The sequence below is a fragment of the Peromyscus eremicus genome, chromosome 9 (genome assembly GCF_949786415.1).
Source record: "Peromyscus eremicus chromosome 9, PerEre_H2_v1, whole genome shotgun sequence".
Lineage (NCBI taxonomy): Eukaryota > Metazoa > Chordata > Mammalia > Rodentia > Cricetidae > Peromyscus > Peromyscus eremicus.
The window spans coordinates 25216095-25229011 of record NC_081425.1 but is presented as its reverse complement, the minus strand read 5'-3'; the positions used below and the strand labels follow the sequence as shown (position 1 = coordinate 25229011).

At 37.1% G+C, this 12917-nt stretch overlaps 1 long non-coding RNA gene across 2 annotated transcripts in view; it reads right to left on the bottom strand.

The window, feature by feature from the left end:
- LOC131919871 (uncharacterized) overlaps window positions 1–7303 on the bottom strand; it is a 21981-nt gene extending 14678 nt beyond the window's left edge. Inside the window, exon 1 of one of the 2 annotated variants that reach the window (XR_009381444.1) lies at window positions 7171–7303. This is a non-coding gene — a long non-coding RNA (uncharacterized LOC131919871). Of the gene's footprint in view, window positions 1–4326; window positions 4435–7170 lie in introns of those variants that run through there. The other variant, XR_009381445.1, reaches the window with a different exon arrangement.
- Between the last annotated feature and the right edge of the window lie 5614 nt (window positions 7304–12917).

Sequence of the window (12917 nt, the reverse complement as noted above, 5' to 3'; positions counted from 1 at the left end):
CTGGACTAGTTGGCGCACCTGCACAGCAGTGACAAACGAAGGTCCCTGAGACTCAGCAGCAGCTGATATCATTAACCTGCGGTGTTTGGTCACCTATCACCACTTTAAACACAAAACAGGCATTTCCCCCTTTTTCAAAGACCATTATGGATAGTGTCAAGTCAAAAGCAGAGATTGCTCCTTTCCACATTTCTGGATCTCTGCATTGTCTATTGATATGTGTTAGGGGTATGAAGCAAAACCACTTCAAGCATTTGGAAGACTTCATTTACTAAGTATATTACACAGGGCTATTCGCAGGCACACACCAGACAGCCTATTTGTAACCCTGCCTCCCATAAGAAGGAACACATCACAGCACTTATACAAAGCAGCCACAATTTGATTTAAAAATTTTCTGTTTTAGAAAATTCAAGAGGAAATAATATATACTTCCTGCTCTATTTCACACAAATGCCAAGTTGCCAAAACATTATATGTTATAGGACTTAATCTATTCTGCATATTTTTCCATTAAATTGAAGAATATGTTTTATTTTTAATCTTTAGCTGTGCTTAAAAATCTGAATTTCCTTCCAGTAAGTAGAAGATGTAAATAAATTATTAGTGATATGAATAAACAAATGAACATTATTACAGAACCAAGTGTCAATGAGTTCTATATACTGTGTCACTCATCCTGAGAGCATACTTTTCCCCGCTGCATGGCAGGTACAGGTTCTATGTAATTTTTGGACCAAAATAATACACTTTAAGGGCTCTGAAACAAAAAGAAATAGAATAGCATATAATTATTTTTAAAATGTTCAATGAGCCAGAGTGTCCTTGATGTACCTGTTGTGAGAAATTTATTTAACATAGGAAAACAGGGACATGATATTTTAACAGGACATAACATTTGACAGAAATTTCCCAACTCTCTCTGATACACGCAGTTCCCAAAACAAATGCAGGACTATCAGCTTTTCTGAGAATTCTTAAAGGGAATTTCTCCAGCCCAGCTTTGTTATCAATCATCCCAATTTTGTTCCTGTTGTGTTACATTGGGGAAAGAGACTTGTACAGGGGACAAGTACACTCTAAACAAACTGCTCATCTTTCTCTTAAGAGTCAAAACGGAAGGCTAATAAAGAGCATTTAAAATAAAAGGGCCCATTACTCCTCAGTTTTATATGAGCTTACATGCTTTCATTGTGCAGAGTGTGTTATTAATTTAACATGCCAGATTCATAGGTTTCTGCAATATCAGGTTTGATGTATTCATTATCGGCACTCAGTACATTAATTCACGCTGAAGTCCGGTAAATCAAAATTATACCATCTGGCTTCCTGTTCTTAATGATGAATTTGATGTAGGGGTGATTAAGATTGTTAGGCTTTTGAATTTTAATGTAAAAATTAGGGGATTAAAAAGGCATTTAGAAATGACCAATAGTTAGAATAAACTTACTGACAGGATCTAATTTGTGTACTTGCTGGTAAAGCTCCATTTTAATTAGCAGCCACAGTCTTTCAGCACAAGCTCAAAGAGACAGAAGTTTAGTGATTAAGAAGATGAAGCTGTTAAATTGATAAATTGACCTTGAAATACTTGTAACTGTGGGGGACGGCCCAGTAACTCAAATTGTTAGTGTGTTGCAAACACAAAGGGAACTGAGTCCAAGAGTGACCCCAGACACAGAGGTTTGCCTTCTCCTATCTCTGACTCTCTCTGCCTTCCCACCATCCACCACCCCCACTCTGTCTGGTGTGGTCCTTCTCTCTCACTGGACCACCCTTATCTTCCGGGGTAGGAGCTGGGCAGCACAGATAAACAAATGGAAAACCTCACAGAGCCACCCCTTGGCACTCTAATGGTAAGACGGTGAAGGCTCCATCAGTGTTTCAGAGCTCCTTGACAGATGACATTGAAAGGAACGTCTAAACTTGAAAGGATTGTATTGGTCCTCTCAGTTTCCTGCTACACTGATCTGTACACACACAGGAAGGTGTCTGGAAGAAAGACACCTGAGCAGGGAATTAGCAGAGGAAATCTAGGGCACAGCCACCAATCATTTCTCCTTTGCAACAGATATTTCAAGGGTGGAAGCCCCCGTTCTAAACACCCCCAGCATCAAGCATGTATATAACACACAGCCACTGCACTCAAACTTGACATGAGACTTTTTAATTGAAAGACCAATCTGACATGGCTGTTCCTTTGACAGTTAAAATTACCTCTGGTTTTAACAAAAGCACTTGAAATGTTACACCGAACTCATTACACCTTTTCTGCATAAAGAAGTTAATAGTTAAAACAAGTTAAGACAGAAAAGAATCTTAATGTACAATATTATTAGAATAATATAAAGAAACATTCTCATTTTCTTCTGAGACTAAAAGTATAAGAACCGATACAATAGAAAAGTAGGATTCAAAATAGAATTATTTCCTGGGAAGGGGAAAAAAATACCTACTGTCTTGTGCAGTCTCACAAAATGAAAGGCTTTAGTTCCTGTGAAATTAATAAATGCAGTCACTAATGCCCTGGAATAAAATACAACCGGGACAACTAACATCGGAAAAACAAGCACATTTGTATACATCAACAACGTGAAGCACCCTGATCCCTGGCAAGTCAGGGAATATTTTAAATCTTATATTTTAGAGGAAATCGAATCTTGACTAACCACTGCAATTTATGTCATTTTAAATAAGATATATTTGAATAAGTATATTTTTCATGCCCTAAAAAGACTGATGTCTTCTTTTATAAGCTCATCCTGTGACACACTTGAGTAGGTAGGTATATTGATTTTTTTTTCTTTTTCTGATGGCAATGAAGTGTAAATGGAAAATATCAGACTTGGCAATCACTTAAACCATGTGAAAATTTCAGAGTGAAGGCTATTAGAGTCACTTTGTGATCTCCCCAGATGACCAGAGGGGGGAGGAGGGGAAAAACATTTCTACATTTCTTCAGATCCTTTTTGTGACAGCTAAGGAGAATAACATTCTTTCTAATACGCCAGTTTTCGTCTCTAGTTGAGAATAACCTCAGTGCTTTCTTATGTCACTGGCTGAGAGAAGATGAAAGAGCCAGCCTTGTGTAAATGGCTTTGTCTAACCATCAGTCTTTAGCTCTGCATGGCAGCTGTACTATTGACATTAGCTTGTGCACTGGGTGAAATTGAAGTGAGTTAAATGTGACCTTGGCTTAGTTGTTGAAGTAGAAATGAACTCTACTGGGAGTGAAAAAAAATAAGACCAGTTTCTCTAACTTCATTTTTTTCTTTAATGAGTTTAACAGCACTCTTAGGATTTGGTACATTTTATAAAAACGCTTTATTTCCTTTTCTATTTTATACTGAGTAATCAGCATGTAGTTAGGTTAGCTTGCCCTTTTGTTATGAAATCCATGTTTTGGATATTTAAATGCCATATTTTTAAAAATAAAGAGACAGAATTATTTACTCTCATTTTCCATCTGATTCACCAACAGCCTGTAAGTATGGCCTAAAATTTTTCATGCATGTTTGTCCATTGACTTCAATCATCAGTACTGGACCATGGGGACATTTTTAAATATCCAATGTTTCTAATAATACTTCATTGTTCATGCTTGCATTCACTAAGCAACCTGCTAGAGACCTGTGTGCCAGAATACTTGAGAGTAGGTAATAGAATAGGCTGGAACACTTCCTGGTATCTTTATTTTTTTTCAAATATGAAATCAGACAGTTTTAATATCCAAAGGTTACAAGGCTGATGCTGTCATTTAACAGAAATAATTCTGAAAATCTTTAGAGTTTTGATTCTTATTTAACCAAACTTAAATTATATATATATATATATATATATATATATATATATATATATATATATAGAGAGAGAGAGAGAGAGAGAGAGATGCAAACACCGTAGGCATATATTTTATATGTGTACATGTCTTCTCCTGTATACAGGTGAATGTGGCATTTATAGGTACATGTTACTTTTCTTACAAAAATATGTGAACAACTGAGACCTTTCAAGCTCAGTGTCTGTCATCAAAATGTTCAAAACAGCCAAGAAAGGGAGCTGAAATTTGCCATACAGAACCTGAGCATCATCTAATCTTAGCCTTGCCATTTGTACTGCAGACTTCACCAAGAATGGCTTCCATCCCCTGCTAGACTCACCACCATGGATGGCCCTGGAGTCTGCCCTTTGGGCTTCTTTTTCAAATCATCCTTACAGCAGTTTCATGTTGTAAGCTTTCTTCCTTCTCTCTTGTATATTAGGCAGAATAATCTCCCAAATACATTCTTATTCTAATTCTTACAAACTATAACCATCCCGTCTTACCTAGAAAAAGTGAGAAAAATAGAGATCTTGACATGGTGAGATTCTCTTGGGCTATCTGTGGAGATCTGATATTCCTGAGCAGGTTGCATAGGACAAAGACTTGGTCCACAGTCAGAAAAAGAAATGTAACAATAGAACAGAGGTTGGAATGATGTGGGACAATGCACCAAGGGATGCAGGAAAGTACCCGTGACCAGCAAAGACAAATGAAGAAACCAGTATTTCCCTAGACATGCAGAAGGAGCACAGTAGGACCAACTTAATTTTGGACCTTTTTTATCTAGAGTGGTTAAGATACGCATTTGAGTCTTTAAGTTGAAGTAATTTATTGCAGCAACATAAGAAAATGAATACTCTGGTATATGAATGTTGCAATTATTGACAGTCTATCATATTTTCATATAGACATTTAAGTAATTGGTTTGTGATAGTTTTTTTTTTCTCACTTTTTTCACACTTGTGCTAAGGCCAGTACAGAGTTCATGGTTAACCTTCTTAGGAAGGGTTGGTTCATGAGAAAATCTGAAAATAAAATGCCCATAGTCACCACCGTGTTTAGAAATACACGACCAATCAGAAAGCCTGTGTGCAACTACATATGGATCTCACCATGCCACAATGCCATAACATTTTACTGAAAGCTAACATGGTGAAAAGCAGAGTGAGGAAAAGTTTCATCTAAAGAAAGTGATGTAGGAAAGACAGCCAAGGGTCCTGGAGGTATGTAAAATAAATAAAAGCCTAAAGCTGGGGCTAGAGGGTGTCCTTTGTTTATGCTTTGCCTTCTTTTGCTTACATGATTTGTTTCACAAACTTGGGGATAAAATAGTTGGGTTGAGTAAGGCACCTCTCCTTCAGGATGTGTTCTTTAGGTGTCTTGGAGCAGAAGACCTTAATCACACCATTGTGATATGAATGAAAAATGTCACCCATAGTCTTGGGCATTTTTACACTTGTTTTCCAGTTAGGGACATTGTTTATGGAGGTTTAGGAGGTGTAACCTTGCTAGAGGAAGTATGTTACTGGGGCAGGCTTCGGAGAGCTTAAGGCAATTCCCTACTCCCCTCTTTCTGAGAGGTTTCTGTCTTTTTTCCATGCAAGATGTGAACTCTCAGCTTGCATCATCAGCTGCCATGACTGCCTGCTGGCATTCCTCCCGGCCTTGATGGACCCTAATTCCTCTGGAACCATAAGCACAAATAAACTCTTGCTCCTATAAGTTGCTTTGGTCATGATATTTTATCATAGCAATAGAAAAGTGATTAACACACATATTAAAAGGGCTGAGCTATTTCCTCTCCATATCCACTGAGAAATTATAGCCTGAGACAGTTGGCTTAGCCAGGATGCTTACTACAAAGTATACATGCTTTAGTGGAACTCAAACACTGCTTCATGTTGGGAGGTGGGGTGCTGCAATGTGTCACCCTACTCCACTAAACCCCACTTTGCTGCTTGCAGGGCTCATTGCGCCTGTGGCATAATAACGTTGTGGGTTTTTCTTACAAAAGATAGAAAAGAAATTAATAATATCTGATATCTAGAAATGCTCAGCAAATATGAGTTCCTCCACTTCTCCTGGTCTCTGTCAATGGAGAGGGCGTGGAACCAATTAGGATGATCAGGGTAGCCTGACATTTGCTGTTCTTCCACCCAAACCTCAGTCTTGGTTTCATTATTGTTTTCATAATTCTTTATTCATCTGTTTCTCCTCTCAGCACCTTTATTTTGAACCATTCAGAATTATGAAGGCCTACTAAGGATAACTATATTTTCCAGTTATTTTCTTGACTCATTAGAACAAACTCTTCTCTCTAATTTCTCTTGTTCAATTCCATTTGCAGAGAAGACAGACAAATGTGTCTTAAAATTTAAGGCACACTAAAACATCTCACGTATATATTTTTAAATATATGTATTTGGATAAAAATGTGTATATATGAGTGTAATTATTCTAAGTCTGCCATGGATATTTTGCTTTTGGTGGTGGATAAATTCATAAAAATATATTTGTTAGTGAAAGTGCAAAATCCAGTATGAAGATTCACAGGCAATTAGGCCTGGGCTGTAAAAATATACATATAAAGATGTACAAAATATTGTATTAAATATACATAAACAATTAGTGAAAGGGGAGAAATATTGTAATCATATTATAATCTCAAAAATTAAAATAAAAAAAATTCTAGCCAAGTAAGGCACAAGGAGGAAGCCCATAAGCAGCATCTTCCAGTACTTTCTGCTACACACTCTTGTCTTAAGTTCCTGTCTTGGCTTTCCTCAGTGACTGACCATAACCTGGAAGATAAAACAAATCCTCACCCCTAAGTTGCTTTGGTCACTGTGGTAACAGCAACCTAACTGGAACACGAGTCCGCAAGGTACAGGAAAGCTTCATTCGATCCCTTGAGTAAGACTGGGTGAAAAGAACTTGGTGCAATTACTCTTCTTGTATAAGAGAAAGTAGGAGTATAGGTTTGGGAAAAATAACTTATTAGTAAAATATTAAAAGTTGTAAAGAAACCACTATTGAAAATAAAATCCTGAGGTTTTCGTAGTCGTGACAGCATATAGCAATCTAATTGCATTATTTGTTCGGTTTGAATTTTAAAGGCAAGCAAACTTTATGTCTGAGTTGTCTGTTATTGGTCAGACCTGGAACTAAGTAAGAAAGAAGTTCGAGTTTGTGGGTTGCTAATTGTGCTTCTCTTCCACAAGGTTTTGCCAGCTGTCTCTCTTATTGCCCTGCCTCGGTAGCTTCCAATAGATGGGCAATAGCTTAGCTTCCACCACATCTTATTTTACTCGCCTATAAAATAGAAGAGTTCATAAGGAGATATCTACCATGAGGTCAGCATGAGGATCAATGAATTCCTTTATGCGGTGTTCTTAGGAAAGTGCTGGAACACAGTAAATCTTCTGTAGAGGTGAGCCATTACACTTACTTAACATGTGAAGTCACCAAAGTCACTGTGACACAGGTTCTATGTCACTAAGAGGATTCAGAGAAGTGAGCATGTAGTCAGATCTGTGATAATGACAATACAATTAACAGATACAAAACCAAGCCAGCCATGAGAAAGGGGACTTCTTAAAATTAGAAACCAGACACAAGCCTCTGAGCAGCCTCCATAGGAGAATGATATAACATGTTTCCTTTCTCTAAGAGTGAGATGTGTCAATGTGGTAAAGTGATTGCCACCAGGAAAGCAGACTCAAGAACAGTGTCCAGGATTTTAGGAGGGGCTAGTCAGAAGGAAAACAAACAAGTATTGAATATAAGCCATCTAATTTGTATGAACAATCTGAGCACAGAAATATACTCAGATCTGTTGGAGTTAAGAAATTCTTCTAAAATTCAAGTCCCTAGATGCCCTCAATAGCCACCCTCGTAAGTAGGACATAATGAGGATAATAGGGCCACTATGATAGTTCATTTCAGTATCATTACACATTGTGGTCATACCACCATCCCGAAGGGTTCTAACTGAACAATAAACTGGTCACTTCTCACTATAAAAGTCATGTGCCTTAGAAGCATGAATTAAATTGATGGATACATAGCAAAATCAGCCACAGGTTGCCAAGTATTAATTGAGACAATGACCCAACAAAATGTAATCACTGCCTTTTGCTACAAAAACATAAGACACTCTGGAAAGAAGTAAGCAAGACTTGCACAGATTGCCTTTAATTCCTCTTCACTTGCTTTGACATACCAAGTTTTAAAATGAACACAGCCAGAACTCTGAACAGGTAGTGGTCAAGTGTATTGAGAGTTGTGAGATGACTAAGAAGAGGCTTCTGGAATCTATACTGTCCATGAAGGTGTTACAGCATCATCAAAGCTGGAGAGCCAGAAGACTCACACATCCATATTTGATAGTGCATATAAGATTTAAAGACAAGCATGCGCTGTTAATGGTTGCTAAGCAAAGAAGTCAGCTGTTACCTAAGTGATGGCATAAACAAAGACAGTATGTTAATAGTTAGTTTTATAAGAGATATGTGGTCAGAGCATCTCACTTTACACAGGTAATACCAATTTGGGGTGGGCAATTAAATCCCGACCTTGAGGTATTTACAGTCTTTGGTGGGAGTGTAGACATGCCATGTGAGTGCACTTCATTAAGAAATACAAAAGTCTCGCCAAATGACTATCCAAATATGAGCTGCGCGCGCAGCAACAATAAGGAAAGAAGAGACTATGAATTTGAAAGAAAGCAAGGAAGGGTATATGCAAGTACTCAGAAGGAAGAAAGGGAAAGGAAATATTGTAATTATATTATAATCTCAAAAAATGTAGAAAGAAAGAAAGGAATGAAGAAAGAATAAGAAAGGAAATAAGGAAGGAATGAAGAAAAAAGAAAAGAAGAAATACACTGACTGTTGAAAAAGCCCCCAAAAGCAGTTTCAACTTTAAACACTTTGCTTTGTGCAGTTCAGCAAATCATTCAGCTTCTGGGTTTTATTTTCCTCACTGGGGAAGCATTATAGAAGTGTGCTAAACTTATAGTTTCAAAATTGATAAAAGTAGATGAGGCAGCTGTGGTGTCTAATTTAAAAAATAATGCCAAGTATCTAGGACATCTGAAATACTAAGAATACTTTTATTCTGCAAGTTCTGCGCTGGGAGATAAATGTAGATGTAATTCAGTGTAGATGTAGCCAATCGTTTTATCAGACAAAAAACACAGAGCCGATTCAGAGAAGAAAGCGAAGAGGTCAGAGCCAAGAGCCTCACCCTTCCTGATTCAGGGATCCTCCTCAGCCAAGAGAGCTCTCCGAAAGAGAAGCCCTCCTTCCTGTGTGTCTGTCTCTATAGTCTCTCTGTTCTGGCTTCTGATTGGTTGTAAACCCAATCATGTGACTGCCTCGTCACTGCCTGTATGTACCGCCCTCCAGGTCCTTAAAGGCGTACACCACCACTGCCACGCATTTGCTATGGCTCTAATAGCTCTGACCCCAGGCAACTTTATATATTAATATAAAATACCACCACAAATAAAGGCAGTAAAGATCACTCCTTTCAGTTAGAATTATCCTATAAATAGTATGATCAGTAGCTGGTGGTGGATGGCAAAGGAAAAGTTAGCAGGTTGTGAGCGCCTTTACTTTGAAATAATACTTGTTGTACAGTATTGGCTCTTTTTGCTTAGTGCATTCAATGCATGTGAACATCGGGTTCTTGCCACAGGCCTGAATAGTGCCGTGAAACATAAGCCCCCAAATCACTGGCTTCAAACTATTGGAAAAGTGGTTCCATAATTCCTGATTCATCAGTAAAGAGTTTTTCAAAACATCTCATGAGCTTTTTAAAAAAATTTACCAGTGAACCTGGCTGGACAGAGATGTTGTGCTATAAGATATCACAAGGTGTCTAGAAAGCACAAGGTAAGTCTCAGAGAAATGATGCATGGGTATTAATTAGGTCTAAGGAAAGTGCAGAGCCCAGTGAAAGGGGTTATTGCTTCTATTCAGGAACACAAGGAGCTGGTTATTATGCAAAAATAATTATGCTTAGTATAAAGTAAAACTTAATAGCATACAGCTCATGAATCTATGCAAGGTAGATTTGAACAGAATTGTATTTTTTAAAGGCACACGATAATACATATTGAAGGATTAAGTCCCTGGGTATTCCAACTTGAATGCCCATTTAACTCTGGTAATCAAACAGATGAAAACTAGAACATTGTAATTTAGCTAAGTCATTGCAGGAAAAAGATACATGCAAATGATGATTGGGACTTTGGATAGTATTATTTATAAGTCTATTTCATCTCCAATGTTTTGTGAGTTGCTAATTTTAAAGCTCTAGAACAATTAAAAACTTTGCATTAGGGTATTTTGAGGGAAACTACTTTAGAAAGCATAAAAGAGCCCACTGCTGATGCCATGAAACCCCAGGCAACTGTTCTTGTGATAAAACCAAATCAAGGCAGTTTATTATTCTCTACTCTTCTCCTTTTTTAGTGATGATTTTGTTATTTATCTGTGCTCTTATCTCTTGTTAGTGGGTAATCTTGGAGGTAAAGTATATTTCTAAATATGTAAAAAAAAAAAACTCTGTGGGGAAGGCTATCGTAAAAAAGTAAAGTAAGAAGCATATACCTCTTTATGCTATCTCCTTTTACTTCATTTCCTAATCCATCAGGTGAGAAATACTAGGGAAGCTACTCCTAAGCAGAAAGTTCCACCAGCATTTTTCATGATTCCTTGCATGTTTCATGATGCTCAATCTTCAGGGATGTCCTCAAGACCAATCTGAGAAAGAATGAAATTAATCGTAGCATATTCCAGACCAAGTCAGGATCACCACTGCTTTCAAATATGTCTACTGTTGGACAAGAAATTTGGATGAAAGTATTCAGAATAATAAAATCAAATGTCAATAATAATAAAATAAATTCAAGTGAGATAGTTTCCTGTTTACTAAATTAATGAACTTACATCTGCTGGCCAAGATATATCCCTAGTAGGCCATACCTAGCTAGGCCTCATCAGGTATTTATGACCACATGGATAATGCATTCATGGAAGACATTATCTTCGACATCATGACGAATTACCCAATAATACATTTAAGCTGTCTTTCCAGATTGGTTATGGAATTTTATATGTTCTACATCTCCATTTCTCCTATGGTTAGTTTAGTATCATGAATCCTCAGAAGATAATACTGATATTAATAAATTTTCCCAATAACTGTCATTGCTATTGTTGTATCCCTGAGTCCTAAGGCAAGAAAGAAAACAATCAAAAGTCTTAAAGAGAAGATCCATGTCTCTGGCTCTCCTGAGAAACACTGCCATCGCCATCGAATTTTATCTCTCTGCTTCTCTCTTGTATCGACCTGTAACTGCTCAAATTCAGGGCGTATGCAATGTCATCTGCATTTTTTATAGTAAACAGTAAATATGATCTTCCTAGGTTGAAGCAAGTTTAGACTACATCAATAAAAGTATATAACTTGCTTAAAACACTTTCTAACACAAGGTACAAAAACACTCTAAAAATGTGTACACACACAAAGATGGAGAAATAAATGCAAGAAAACAAAAGCTTCTCCGGAAAAGCACCGTAGTAAATGTGAGGTGAGCTCTGCCCAGGAAGAAACAAACTCCTGTGTGTCTCTGGGGTCTAGCTCCCCAGTGCAGGGAGCTCCTGCCTGTTCTCCTGATTGTGACTGAACAACTCTCCATGATTCATATGAAAAAAAAAATTGAGTTTTGCTAAAATTCTGACACAATGTGTACTGGATCATAGTTGGTTTCCAAAGATAACTATTTCTGTAATTTTATAAATCATTTTGCATGTACAGTCACAATTTCTCCCAAGTCCTAATCAAAGTTTATTTTATATTTGAAATTTTTCCAGGTTTCATACATGAGTGTTCTGTTCATATCATTTCCATATCCCTTTCCCCATCCCCACTCCTTCCTTAAGGCATGATCTGTTCTTCTGTAGTTATTATTGTTGCATGCTTATACACATAAATACACACATATATGTAAATACAACCTGAGGAGTCCATTTAGTGTTGCTTATGTTAATATGTGTTTAGGACTAACTGCCTGGGATTAGATAAGCTATCTATCAGGGGCCTTTTCCTACAGAAGAAAGATTTGTCTCTTTTAGTAGCCATTCCCTGTAGCTTTTCATCTAGGGGTGGAACCCTGTGAGATTGTACTGAATTCTAAATGCTTATCTTAAACCTACAAATAAGTGTAGCACTCACTTCTCATCAAAGAAGCTTCTTTTTGCAGCAGATTATTACAGAAATCCAAAACTGAGAACAAGTGGCCATCAGTGCCCAAACAAAAGAGACATGTCTACAACACAACCCTCTACATCTGTACTTAAGGCGCAGGGAAATTGGGGTATAGAGACTGCAAAGACAGTCAGAACCAGAGGACCAAGACGTCTGCTCCTCAGTGCTTTGTTAAACATCAGAATCTGGCCTTTGAAGCTTTGAGTCTGTGATTATACAAATGGTATCAACTTAGGAAGTCAATGACAAGAAAAGAATGGATCTGTTTGTATAACAGTTACTGTAACTGGTTAGCACCAAGAAAGATTTGTAGAAATGTAAATTCTACTTGAATTTCAGATAAATTATTAGAGGTAAGACATCTGTATGGATAGTATATATATTCATGGAAATCTGAGTTAATTAGTATTTGATCACCAAATATATTTTTAAAGCCCAATTTCAAAAATAATATGAAGCATAATCTACTTGCATTAGACTTCTTAAATCTAGAAACGCTAATGACTCCTGAATCACATTCATTCTATAGCACAATGAATATCTTCATATCTTGAAATTTCTAAAAGGTTTTGAATTTTATCATGTTTTGCTTCACTGTCTTAAAAGTATTGTTAAATGAGCATACAGCAAGTCACTGTACTCTTGAAAACCTAGCATCTCAGATCCTTTTAAACCCCAATCCATTTTTCTCACTTCCATCTGTTATCAAAGGAAAAGTCCTTATCTTCTTATGCAAGCTGAATGTTTTTATCCATACTATATACCAATATGCCTTTTCATTTAGTGGAGATTTTTTGCAATCATATCCTCTATTTTC